The 12,589-nt window shown below is 39.6% G+C and overlaps 1 protein-coding gene across 1 annotated transcript in view; it reads left to right on the forward strand.

Annotated features, from left to right (window-relative positions):
• LOC105719297 (signal-regulatory protein beta-1-like) overlaps positions 1-6,519 on the forward strand; it is a 45,153-nt gene extending 38,634 nt beyond the window's left edge. The window contains exon 9 of the transcript XR_010344516.1: positions 6,249-6,519. The gene's annotated coding sequence lies outside the window, so the exon portion shown is untranslated. The remainder of the gene's footprint in view (positions 1-6,248) is intronic.
• Positions 6,520-12,589: the final 6,070 nt, after the last annotated feature.

A 12,589-nucleotide genomic window follows, 5' to 3' on the forward strand; every position in this document is an offset into this window, starting at 1 on the left:
CAACGGCACCAAGGTTGGGAGAGGGAATTGGATGTCCACTGCCGGAGTGTTCCTGTACCATACATACAGCGGTATCAATGTCGGCACTTCTTTTTCAGGATCGCTGTATACTTTTATATTTTTTTCATGTTGTCTTTTATGTCATTTACAAACAGCTTTATAAACCTTGTGCATTTTTATTAAATTTATCTTTTTAAGACTTAAATGTAAGATTTGGAACTATAAAAAGAAGAAAACTTGGAAAAAGCTCTCCCAAGACGGAGTCTCACACCATCGCCCAGGCTGGAGTGCAGTGGCGCGATCTTGGCTCACTGCAACCTCCACCTCCTGGGTTCTAGCAAGTCTCCTCCCTCAGCCTCCCAAGGAGCTGGGATTACAGGTGCTCACCACCACATCTCACTATATTTTCCTGATGGTGTGTGTGCGTACGTGTGTGTATGCATTATAGATGGTAGGAATCTTATATATTTTTTTAATAGGTGGTGGGAATCTTATCTTTTTTCTAGAAGGATCAATTATCCAGCACTCCCTGATATGCACGCCACCTTTGCCGAATAGCGAGTGTCTATAAATCAGTGGTTGCTTTGATGAGCTCTTTGTTCCGCTGATCTGCTTGTCTAGCTCTCTGTCAATACAGGCAAATTAAACTGTGCTTCACTTTGCTGCACCTCACAGATACTGCGTTTTTCACAAATTGACGGTTTGTGGCAACCCTGCGTGGAGCAAGTCTGTTGGTGCCCTGTTCCCAATAGCATATGCCCACTCCGTGTCTCTGTCACATTTTGGTAATTCTTGCAATATTTCAAATTCTATATCTGTTACGGTGATCCGTGATTAGTGATCTCTGATGATATTATTGTATTGGTTTTGGGGATCCATGAACCATGCCCATATGAAACAGCACACTTGGAAAAATGTCTTGCGTGTTCTGACTGCTCCACCTACTGGCCGTTTCCCCATATTGCTCCCTCTCCTCAGGCCTCCCTGTTTTCCCTGAGACCTGACACTAGGCCAATTAATAACCCTGCAATGGCCTCTTAGTGCTCAAGTGAAAGCGAAAGTTGCAAATCTCTCACTTTAAATCACATCTAGAACATGAAGCTTAGTAAAAAAGGGTTTGCCCAAAGCTGAGACAGGCTGAAAGCTAGCCCTCTTGCACCAAACACTCAGCCAGTTGTGAATGCAATGGAAAAGTTTTTGAAGGAAATTAAAAATACTTCTCCAGTGAGCACATGAATGGTAAGAAAGCAACACAGTCTTATTGCTGACGTGGAGAAAGCTTTAGTGCTCTCAATAGATGATCAAACTAGCCACCACATTCCCCTGCAATACCACCGAAGTATGCTTGTACCTGTCTTAGCATAGCTCTGCCGTATGTTTTGATAGCTTTTGGTCAAGTCGTCTCATCGTTTCTTATCCAAAATTGTTGTAACTATTCTTGACCCAAATGAATGTTAGACTCACTTTGTCAAGTTTCATGAAAAATACTTTTAGATTTATTATTTGATTCCATGGAATTCACATATTATTTTGGATAAATTTGAATTTTTTTCAGTGTTGAGTCTTCCATTTATGGGCGTGGTATACCTCTATTTATTTAGGTTTTATTTTATGAAGTTCAGCTTACAACTTTGCAGTTTTTTTTTTCTCCATAATGGTTGTATGCATCGTCAGTTAGAGCTGCCCTTAATGTTTTCTAGTTTATGGAATCTTAAAAATTTATTATTTTTTTCAGTGGTTTTTGACTACAGAATAGGATTGAAATTGAGTTTTGAACATCAATCTTACAGCTGGAAAGCTTATGAAATTCTTTTACTAGTGCTAATAGTATGGATATTCCTTTTATGTATAACTTTTTTTTTTTTTCGAGACAGAGTCTTGCTCTGTCACCCAGGCTGGAGTGCAGTGGCATGATCTCAGCTCACTGCAACTCCTGCCTCCAGAGTTCAAGTGATTCTCCTGTCTCAGCCTCCGAGTAGCTGGGATTACAGGTGCATGCCACCACGGCCAGCTAATTTCTATATTTTTTGTAGAGACAGAGTTCCACCATGTTTGCCAGGCTGGTCTTGAACTCCTGACCTTCAGTGATCCACCTCCTCGGCCTCCCAAAGTGCTGGGATTACAGGTGTGAGCCACTGAACCTGGCCTTTACGTGTAACTCTTATAATATTCATCTAATGATCTAAATTAGTGTTTATCAAAGTTACATGTACACATTATTTAAGAGTCAAATAGTTAAATAAGTTCTACATATGAAAAGTGGAGTCTCCCTAACATCCAATCATATTCTACCTCCCAGAAGCAACTATTTTCAACTTTTAATGGATGATCTTAGATCTTACTGCCATATCTCATATAACATGCTTTATATTGCCACTTCTTCATTTTTTGGTATTAGGCATTATTTTTGACTTCCCACGATTGCAGATGGGAATATAACACTCTGTCACTGCTGACTTAATGTCACACATGAACACCTTCTATTCCCCATCACCTTAATATGATTATATTATAATTTTGGATAAATTAAGAATGAATGTCTATATTGTAATAAGTGTTTGAATATCATTTCTTTCTTTTCTTTTCTATTTTTTTTTTTTTTTTTTTTTTTTTTTTTTTGAGATGGAGCCTCACTCTGTCACCCAGGCTGGAGTGCAATGGCATGATCTTGGCTCACTACAACCTCCACCCCCTGGATTCAAGCAATTCTCCTGCCTCAGCCTCCTGAGTAGCTGGGATTACAGGTGTGTGCCACCATGCCTGGTTAATTTTTGTATTTTTAGTAGAGATGGGGTTTCACCATGTTGGCCAGTTTGGTCTCAGACTCCTGACCTCAAGTGATCCACCCACCTCTGCCTCCCAAAGTGCTAGGATTACAGACATGAACATTGTGCCCGGCTGAACATTATTTCTAGTGGAGTCTGGTGATATTCTCAGCTTTTGCCTATGTTGAGCCTCTCCTGTGTATGTTTGTGTAATCACCACTATAGTCAAAATACAGACAATTCCATAATCATAAACGTCTCCCTAGTGCTACCTCTTTATACTGACATACACCCTCACCATACTAAGTCTCTGGCAAATGCTAATCTCTTCTATATCGCCGTAATTTTGACAGTGTTATATAAATAGAATCGAACAGTATGTAACATTTGGGTTTGACTTTTTCACTCAACATAATGCCTTTGAGAACCTTACAAGTCGTTGCATATATAAAAAAAAATTATTTTATTGCTGAGTGGTATTTCATTGTGTAGATGCACACGGTTTGTTTAACCATTCACTTGTAAGACAAGTTTGTCTTACATTGGTTGTTTCCAGTGTTTTGCTGTTACAAATAAATCCGCTATAAATATTTGTGCACAGGTGTTTGTGTGTACATAAGTTTTCATTTTTCTGGGACAAACGCATGGAAGTGCAATTGCTGGATCATGTAGTATAGTAAGTGTATACTTAGTTCTTTTAAAGAAGTTGCCAACCTATTTTGTAGAGTGGCTCTATCATTTTACATTCCCACTTGCAATGTATTAGATATGCAGTTTCTCCACATCCTAGCCAGCATTTGGTATTGTCATTATGTTTTACTGTAACTGTTCTGTTAGGTACATAGTAATAATATCTCACTGGGATCTTAATTTGCATTTTCCTGATGGTTAGTGATGGAAGCATCGTTTCACGTGTTTATTTGCTACCTGTATGTCCTTGTTGGTAAAATGTCTCTTTATGTCTTTCGCCTATCGTGATATTGTGTAATATATATTTGGTCTTCAACTCTGTTTCCTGCCAAATAACTCCTAAAGTCCTTAGACTCTCCAAAGAGATCTCTTTTTGTATCCTAATGAATTGACTGATGGTTGGGAGCCCCTACGTAGCTTTGGGATAGGGACTGGTCACCAGAAAGACCAAGACAATCAGGGGACCTGAAGATTAAGTTGATTGAATGATTTAATCAATCATGCCTACATAATGACGCTTCTGTAAAAACCCAAAAGGACTGGGTTCAGAGAGCTTCTGGGTAGCTGAACTCATGGAAGTTCCTGAAAAGTGCTGCACTTGCGGAGGTCACGGAAGCTCAGGGTCCCTTCCCCATTCCTCTCCCTATGCATCTCTTCATCTATATCCTTTATAATAAACTGGTAAACTTAGCGAGTGTTTCCCTGAGTTCTGTGGGCCACTCTAGCAGATTACTTAAACCCAAGGAGGAGGTCATGAGATCTGTGATTTATAGCCAGTCAGTCAGAAACATATTCCTTGCAGTTGGCATTGGAAGTGGGGAGAAATCTCATGAGACTCAGTGCTCACTCCCGTGGTATCTGATGTTACCTTCAAAATAGACGGCATCAGATTAGAATTGGCTTGAGGATACCCAGCCGAGTGTCTGCTGCAGAATTGATTGCTTGCTTGTTGATGGGAAGAAATCACCAACATTTGGTCACAGAAGTCTTCTGTGTTGATTGTTGCTGTATGAGTGCAGAGGAAAAATAGCTTGAGTTTTCCCACATTTACCCACTTGTAATGGAATTTTTCATCTTGTTTTGTTGTTTTTAACTGTTGATTTTTGAGAGAGATATCCTAGTTTTGAGCCCTTTGTCAGATGCGTGGTTTGCAAATATTTTCTCCCAGTCAGTAACTTTGTTTTCAATCCTTAACATGGTATTTTGAAGAGCAAAAGTTTTAAATTTTGTTGAAATCCAATTTATCAATTTTTTAAATTGATCATTTTTTATGTCAGGTCTAAGAATCCGTCATCAAGCCCTAGAGCCTGAAAATTTTCTCCTAAACGTTTTATAGTTTTATATTTTATCTGTGAAGCTATAATCTACTTTGGGATAATTTTTATGAGGCATGGTGTGAGGTTTAGGCTGAGGTTCACTTTTATTTATGGATATCCAGCAACTTTCGTTGAAAAGATTTTTTCATTTAAGGAATCAAGTCTTCCTTTATTGAATCACTTTTGCCACTTCAAAAAATCAACTGTCTGTACTTGTATGGGGCTGTTTCCAGTTTTTCTATTTTGTACCATTGATCTATGTGTCTACATTCCTCTGCCAATATCACGAAGTTTTGATTACTGCATCTTTATCATATCTTAAAATCAGGCGTATTGGTTCCTTCCACTTTATTGTTTTGACTCTTTTAGTTCTCTTTTTTCCTTTGTCTATATAAATTTTAAAATGGTCTTATGTATATTTACAAAAATATGTCTAGAATGCTGATTGAAATTGTGTTAAACCTACATATCAGTTTGGATAGAATTGACATTTTTATTATGCTGAGGTTCCCAGCCCATGGATACAGCGTGTCTCCCTGTGATGGTTAATTTTAGGTGTCAACTTGACTGGGTTAAGGGATAGCCACATAGCTAGTAAAACATTATATCTGGATGTGTCTCTGAGGGTGTTTCTGGAAGAGACTGGCATTTGAATTGGTGGACTGAGTAGGATGATCTGTCCTCATCTAATGAGGATGAGCACCATTCAATCGGTTAGCTGGGATAGATCAAAAAGGCAGAGGAAAGGTGCGTTCGCTCTTTCTTCTGGAGCTGGGACACCAGTTTCTCCCACCCTTGGATATCAGAACTCCAGGTTATCTGGCCACTGGACTCCAAGACTTATACCGATGCTATGAGATTCCCTAGTCCCAATCTCTACCTCTCTAGGGTCTTAGGCCTTTAGCCTCCGACTGACAGATATGCCAGCAGCCCCTGCTGGTTCTCAGGCCTTCAAATGTGGACTGAGCCACTCCATCAGCTTCTCTGGTTCTCAAGCTTGCAGACAGCATATCATGGGACTTCTCAGCCTCCATGATCACATGAGTCAATTCCCATAGTAAATTTCGTCTCATCCTTCTATTGATATATATATCCTGTTGGTTCTGTTTCTCTGGAGATGCTAATAGTCTCCTCTTTATTTGAATCTTCTTTGATTTCTTTCATCAGTGTTTGCAATTTTCAGCATACAAGTCTTATATATGTTTTGTTAAATTTATACCTACTTAATTTTTGAGCAATTTAAATACTATATTTTAAATTTTGGTTTTCATGACTTTATTGCTACTATACAGAATTAAAGATAACTTTTTGCATGGTGATCATGTAGACTGTCACCATTCTGAACTCACATATCAGTTCTAAGAGTCTCTTCTGTAGATTCTGTGGAATTTCCCACAAAGACTATTATGTCATCTACAAATAGAGACAGTTTTATTTCTTTCTTTCTGATATGTATGCCTTTTATTTCCTTTCCTAGCCTTATTGCCCTGGCTAGGACTTCCAACACTTTCGTGAAGAGAAATGGTGAGAGAGGAAGAAACACTGTCACTGAGAAGTCATGGTGAGGCCAGGACCTGTCACCCCCACTGCTGCCACAGAACAACGGAGAAAAAGGCTCCAGGAGAGCCTAGAAGTCAAAAGGAACTTCAAGTGCCAAACACTGGCCTTATCTAGAAGCCTAAAATAATTGCCCGGATCTACCCAACAGAATGTTATCAATCATGCTGTTTTGCCTGATAAAGGCATAATGCCCAGCAGTATTAAACTCCAGGCCAGACCAGCCAATATAACAAGGTCCCAGGAGCCAAAGTTGAAGCTACTAAAACTGGACAAAAGGCCGATTTCAGGATGTGTTTTTCTTTTTCTTTTTTTTTTAATTGCATTTTAGGTTTTGGGGTACATGTGAAAAATATGCAAGATTGTTGCATAGGTGCATACGTGGCAGTGTGATTTGCTGCCTTCCTCCCCTTCACCTGTATGTGGCATTTCTCCCCATGCTCTCTCTCCCCAACTCCCCAGCCCCCGCTGTTCCCCCCCCCCACCACTGCCCCTCAACAGACCCCAGCGTATAGTGCCCACCTCCCTGTAAAATCAAACATCGCATGTTCTCACTCATAGACGGGTGTTGAACAATGGGAACACATGGACACAGGATGTGTTTTTTTTTTTTTTTGAGACGGAGTTTCGCTCTTGTTACCCAGGCTGGAGTGCAATGGCGCGATCTCGGCTCACCGCAACCTCCGCCTCCTGGGTTCAGGCAATTATCCTGCCTCAGCCTCCTGAGTAGCTGGGATTACAGGCGCGCGCCACCATGCCCAGCTAATTTTTTGTATTTTTAGTAGAGACGGGGTTTCACCATGTTGACCAGGATGGTCTCGATCTCTTGACCTCGTGATCCACCCGCCTCGGCCTCCCAAAGTGCTGGGATTACAGGCCTGAGCCACCGCGCCCGGTCAGGATGTGTTTTTCTAACCCAAACTGTAAGCCTCCAGCGGTATCTGACAGGAGCATAAAGCTGGATCATTTACCACGGGAGAACTGTCAAGAAAACCCAGGGGGTCACTTAATGCACAGATTTGAAGACTACAAAGCAGCAGTTAACAAACACATCAAGGAAGCTAAGTGTACAGACTCTGTAGGAAATACTCGTGTTGAAAATTAATCTTTGGTTAGCTTTCTAAAACAGATTAATGAAGAGAATTTGCCTCAAACCTTGTCAGACCCTGAAAGAAAGCCAGATTCTCAATAATGTACCATAAAGAAGTTAAAGAATAACTCTCATAATTGAACTAAGAGCAATTTGGTTCCTAAACAAGCCTTGGGCAGATATTCAGTGACTAATGCTGCCTTGAAGGACAGAGTTAATAAGCAATTTGTTAGCAAAACACAAGTCAAGCTTCTATCAGTAAAGTCATAGCAACTCTCTCAAGGGGATCTTGCAAGACCGGGAGAAAAGCCCCCAAGACAGTCCCTCTCTCTCTCTTTGTTCAGACCCTTAGCAGGACTCAAGAATCAAATAAAAATTAGTGGTCGAGGGTGTAAAGGTTAATAGGGTTAATTGCTAAAGAGCATGTATAAGTTAGTGAACGGAAAGTAAATATACCAAAACCAGGACATACTCCAGTTTGTTATATCAGGGAGGATATAAGAGCAGACATCTAAACATTAAGCAGGATCAGCAGTCCATTCAACCTTGTTTTGGGCCTTGGTCATGTGCACTGCAAAAATCAAAAGCCATAAGCCAGAGGCCTAGTTTGACAGTTGGCAGCTTAAATTCAGTTGTTCCCAGCACTCCTGGCATAAGAGCAAATGGAACTAATGGGGACAAATGCCATAACAGCTTACAACACAAAGCACAGGCACTGGACTCCAAGCTGAAAAAGGCTCTTCCATTTTCTCAACAAGAGAGCTCCCAAAACTCAAGCTGGTGACACAATCATGAATGGAAAAGGAGTCTCAAAAGGAACCCAATGAATACAATATCGAAACGAAGATAATAGCAGAGGATCAAAGGAAATAACTGGAAGAATGACAGAAATCTAAGGGGAAAATCTATAAGTGGCCTCCTATGACACATAAAAGAAAAATAATAGAGAAAATAAATATTCTGGAAGAGCATTGAAAAGAGGAAGAAAAGAAAGCACAGCTTCAACTGCTCCGTCAAACTAACAACACTCTGACAGCATGTGTGCAGCTCATTGAAAGGGGCATGGTTTTTAATGAAATATCTGCCATATTGTCCAGTGTTCCTGAGGCCAAAGAACTGCTAAATTCTGGTTCTACAAAGCAAAGCTGTTAGCAAGCAAAGGCACCTGTGATGCTATTGGGCTCTATGAAAGGGCCGTTAAAAATGGAACGATACCAACACAAGTGCTGCGGGAAGTTGTTTTTAATTTTTGCAAGACGCAAACAAAACCATGGAAGGAATTACCTCTGGCTTTTTAGTTGCTAAGACTGATATGACATCAGCAGAAGAGTTGGCCAAGAAGATGGAATCTGGAAAGTCTTATGTTTCTCCAAAAACAAACAAACAAACAAAGGAACAGGTTACAGCAACACTCCAAATAATGAAGGCATAACAGGATAATCATCCTGGTGCCAAATTGCAGATCGCTCCAACCCTGGAATAAATGGAGTGGCAGAATTGCAAGATATGAAACTTCTCACTCCTGTTGGGTGTTGGATGGAGCTCAAACACGCAGTATCCCACTACCTGGAAAGGCCGTAGAAATGCAATTTAGTAGTGACTTCTGTTGATGAACTATTAGGAATGAAAGAAACATAGCATTTTATATTTTATAAAAATGAGATTTTGCCTGTAACATTAGGGTTTCAAATCCTTGAATCATAATTTCTGGAAGCTTTTTTTAAAAAAATCGTTTTAGAACCTCTTAGATACGAAACACCCTTGTTGAAGGGACCTGGAAGGGAATGCATAATAGAGAGGCATAATAGATACAGAAGATTATGTATGGACTCTCAGATTTAAAGTAATTCACTTGGCTTACTCAGATGTTATATACTCACAGGAAAGTCTTTGGTGTCCATGTTTAAGACTTGTAGTTTGCCACAGTTTTGCAACGTACATAAATTTTAAAATATCAAGAATTAATTTATCCTGTAAATATGATAAAAATTTGTACTTTGTTGATATAGTTTAACCCCAACACAATTCTTTTTTTATATTAGAAGGTTAGTGCCACAGTATGATGGTCTTTCCTTTCTGCATCCACCTTAGCAGAGAGAGCAAGTCCTTTCAGGGTGAAAGATCTGAGTTTTCACGCTGGCTTGCCAGGCTAGGTGGGACCACCTGGTTCAAATCTCCTCATTTTACAGATGAATTTATACTAGCTTTGTCTTTGCTCAGAGACTGCAAATGACATTTATGTCTGATCTGTGACTTCTGTCACAGTATCCCTGAGATGAAGGGTAATCCTTTCTGTGCTAAGTCTCCTTGAATGAAATGCAATCTTGAATTGGGGTGGTCATCTGTATATATTCAAACCTAATTTTGCATTTGTTATTCAGAAATACTCAAAGTAAAAACAAAAAGGGCAAGAGAGAGGGGTGAGGAGAGGATGCTGCTGCTTCATTTCAGTGCTTTGATCTGCCAGGGGACAACGGGCCTGAGAAGGGAATGCAAGCCCCAGAGACTGTTATCAGTTGTGTTACCTTCCTCCTGAGCAACTGCTCTAGGAAAGGGAAAATCAGCGTCATCATGGTGATATACTACATAGAAAACCCTAGTCAAGATATTTTAAATTTTAACTTTCTGAATATTTAAGTATTATCCTTTAAACAACCATTAACTTTTTGTTTATTCCTGCTTTTAAAAAAAGAGTGGTGAGAGAAAACATTCTTGTCTCTATCCCTATCATGAGAGAAAGGCTTCAATCTTTCACCATTAAGTATGTTAGCTGTAGCATTTTGTTTTTGTAGATGTTCTTTTTTGTTGTTTTTAGTTGACACATAATAATTATACATATTTATGGTGCACAGAGTGATATTTTGAAACATGCATGCAAAGTATAATGATCAAATCAGGGTAATTAGGATATTAACATTTATCATTTCTTTGTGTTAGGAACATTCAAAATTCTTTCTTCTAGCTTTTTAAATAATGCAGTAACATATAGTTTACCATATGCACCCTACAGTGCTGTGAAACATCAGAACTCGTTTCTCATATCTAGCTGAAATTTGTATCCATTCACCAACTTCTCGGTATCCTCCCTACCCGCTACCATTCCCAGCCTCTGATAACCGTAACTCTCTACTTCTATGGGCTACATTTTTTTTTTTAATGGTTCCCACTATAAGTAAGAATATGTGGTATTTGTCTTTCTGTGCCTGACTTATTTTACTTAACAATGTCCTCCAGTCTCATCCATGTTGCTGAAAATGACAGGAATTCATTATTTTTTTTAAATGGCTGAGTAGTATTCTATTGTGCACATATACCATATTTTCTTTATTCATTCACCTGTTGATGAATATTTATGCTGATTCCATACCTTTACAATAGTGAATAGTGCTGCAATAAACATAAGCATCCCTTTGAGATTCTGATTTCCTTTCCTTTGGATAAATACGCAGTAGAAGAATTGCTGGATTGTATGGTAGTTCTATTTTTAGTTTTTAGAGAAATCTTTATACTGCCTTAAATAATGGCTGTACTAGTTTACATTCCCACTAACACTGTATAAGAATTTCCCTTTCTTCACATCCTTACCAGAATTTGTTATTTTTTGTCTTTTTGATAATAGCCAATCTCAACTGGGATGAGATGTCTCACTGTAGTTTTGATTAGTGATGTTGAATTTTTTCCATATATTTGTTGGCTATTTATTTGTATGTCTTCTTTTGAGAAATGTCTAATTAGATTTGTAAGGCTTGTTCTTGCTGAGTTTAAAAGGAAGAAACTGAGGCCAACACAAGAAGATCCAATATAAAGGAATTTATTCAGGCCCCCGGGTGAGGTTCTGAGGTCCAACAGAGGCCGGAGATGTCGCACAGACTCCTCTCAGACATGGGGTTTTATAGGGAGTGGAAGAGCTCGATTGGTTGTGGGAGAGCAGAACTACTATTGGGTAAGGTTACAAGCCTTTGTTTGCATACAGGACTTGGCTGCTATTGGTTAGAATTACTCAGTTGCTATTGGCTAGAAAGACTCAGTTGCTATTGGCTAGAGAGACTGGGCTGCTATTGGCTAGAGAGACTTGGCTGCTTATTGGCTAGAATCACAAGACCCCGCTTGCATACTGGGTTAAGGAAAAGCCAGGCTGTGCGAGAAGGGGAAAAGGGAACAACCAAATCATGTCTGAGCTTTCAGAAAAAACGGGGAGGGGGATGTGCGTCTGAGCTCACAGCAAGGCAACCGGCCTTACAAGATTATTTGCCCACTTTAAAACTGGGTTATTTGTTTTTGGTTGTTAAGTTGTTTGAATTCCTTGTATATTCCTGTATATCCATTTTTGTAATCAGAGCGAAGATGACACTCTTTCTGAATTTTATCACCCTAAGCAGAAGCTGAATTTCCCTGTATATATTTTTAATGTAGAGCTCATAGGATTTGCTAATCTGTAGAGTGAGAGAGAGAGAGAGAAAGAGAAGTCATGATGTCTTCAAGATTTGGGGCCTAAGAGACTGGAATAATACATTGCCATCAAGTGTGTTAGAAAAATCAGCACATGGAGCACCTGTGGATGGGGAGATCTGAAGTTTCATTCTGAATATGTTGAGTTTTAGGGCTGTAATTGGAAACTCCATTATCTCTCATAACACTTATGTTTCTAAGTGTGATGCTTAAAAATCTTCTCTGTTCTTCAAACCTCCACCTTTAGATAAATAGCATATTTTCTAAAGGAAAGGCTCCCTGCACTTCCCACAGGATTGTGAATGAATAATAAAGGTCTTCCCCATCTCAAGAGGTAAGAATAATGAGGACCTTCAGACATGCATACATGAAGGTGGCACACATATTTCTAAGGACAGGAGTCTGGTTTCTTGAATATTTCCTCAAGAAGGTAAGTTTCTATGCGAATAATGAAATTTTGTTAGAAGAAAGTATTTCTATCGTCTTCACATGTTGAGAAGGTCAAGGACAGTAGAGCCCATGGCAATTACCTCCAGGACCCTAGACCACCTAAGCAGAACATGGGAGGAGGCTGCAAAAACAAGTCACGCCTGTGTTAGCAACCACCCACCTCCTGCCTACATAAGTAGTTGAAAAGTACAGAGAAGCAGGGAAAGGAAAGATCTTTGGAAGGAGTCATTAGGGGCTGTAGCAATTCCCCCCCGCCCCCATCCTCAGGGTCA

The sequence above is a fragment of the Aotus nancymaae genome, unplaced genomic scaffold (assembly GCF_030222135.1).
Source record: "Aotus nancymaae isolate 86718 unplaced genomic scaffold, 86718_ANA_hifiasm-v0.15.2.pri h1tg000029l, whole genome shotgun sequence".
Classification (NCBI taxonomy): Eukaryota; Metazoa; Chordata; class Mammalia; order Primates; family Aotidae; genus Aotus; species Aotus nancymaae.